The sequence below is a fragment of the Austrofundulus limnaeus genome, unplaced genomic scaffold (genome assembly GCF_001266775.1).
Source record: "Austrofundulus limnaeus strain Quisiro unplaced genomic scaffold, Austrofundulus_limnaeus-1.0 Scaffold4562, whole genome shotgun sequence".
Lineage (NCBI taxonomy): Eukaryota > Metazoa > Chordata > Actinopteri > Cyprinodontiformes > Rivulidae > Austrofundulus > Austrofundulus limnaeus.
The window spans coordinates 1-1,417 of record NW_013956964.1 but is presented as its reverse complement, the minus strand read 5'-3'; the positions used below and the strand labels follow the sequence as shown (position 1 = coordinate 1,417).

The 1,417-nt window shown below is 27.9% G+C and overlaps 1 long non-coding RNA gene across 1 annotated transcript; it reads left to right on the top strand.

Moving 5' to 3' along the window:
• The first annotated feature begins 6 nt into the window (after positions 1-6).
• On the top strand, positions 7-638 carry LOC106512160 (uncharacterized). Its single transcript, XR_001309631.1, has 2 exons — positions 7-90; positions 449-638. It is a non-coding gene; the product is annotated as an uncharacterized LOC106512160 (long non-coding RNA).
• The last annotated feature ends 779 nt before the right edge of the window (positions 639-1,417 follow it).

Sequence of the window (1,417 nt, the reverse complement as noted above, 5' to 3'; positions counted from 1 at the left end):
AAATACTCAAAGTCAAAGTACCTCATTTTGAACATCCAGAATTGGTGTTTTTGTCATATTTAGATATCTTTTTCTCCAAAACAATAAAAGGTGACAACAAAGTCTCTTTGGATTATGTTAAAGGATGACTTGTACTATAACTTTGATAAATATTTCATGATTTTACTGTAGAATTTTGGAAATACTCAAAGTCAAAATACCTCATTTTGAACATCCAGAATTGGTGTTTTTGTCATATTTAGATATCTCTTTCTCCAAAACAATAAAAGGTGACAACAAAGTCTCTTTGGATTATGTTAAAGGATGACTTGTACTATAACTATGATAAACTTTTCATGATTTTACTGTAGAATTTTGGAAATACTCAAAATCAAAATACCTCATTTTGAACATCCAGGATTGGTGTTTTTGTCATATTTAGATGTCTTTTTCTAAAAAACCTTAAAAGGTGACAACAAAGTCTCTTTAGATTATGTTAAAGGATGACTTGTACTGTGACTGGAATAAATATTTCATGATTTTACTGTAGAATTTTGGAAATACTCAAAATCAAAATACCTCATTTTGAACATCCAGGATTGGTGTTTTTGTCATATTTAGATATATTTTTCTCCAAAACAATAAAAGGTGACAACAAAGTCTCTTTGGATTACGTTAAATCATGAAATATTTATTCCAGTCACAGTACAAGTCATCTATTAACATAATCTAAAGAGACTTTGTTGTCACCTTTTAAGGTTTTGGAGAAAAAAATATCTAAATATGACAAAAACACCAATCCTGGATGTTCAAAATGAGGTATTTTGATTTTGAGTATTTCCAAAATTCTACAGTAAAATCATGAAATATTTATTACTATTATAGTACAGGTAATCCTTTAACATAATCCAAAGAGACTTTGTTGTCACCTTTTAAGGTTTTGTAGAAAAAAATATCTAAATATGACAAAAACACCAACTCTGGATGTTTAAGATGAGGTACTTTGAGTATTTCCAAAATTCTACAGTAAAATCATGAAATATTTATTACTATTATAGTACAGGTAATCCTTTAACATAATCCAAAGAGACTTTGTTGTCACCTTTTAAGGTTTTGTAGAAAAAAAAATCTGAATATGACAAAAACACCAACTCTGGATGTTTAAGATGAGATACTTTGACTTTGAGTATTTCCAAAATTCTACAGTAAAAATCTGAAATATTCATTCTAGTTATAGTACAAGTCATCCTTTAATGTTATCTAAAGAGACTTTGTTGTCACCTTTATTGTTTTGGAGAAAAAGATATCTAAATATGACAAAAACACCAATTCTGGATGTTCAAAATGAGGTACTTTGAGTATTTGCAAAATTCTGCAGTAAAAATCTGAAATATTCATTCTAGTTATAGTACAAGTCATCGTTTAACATAATCTAAAG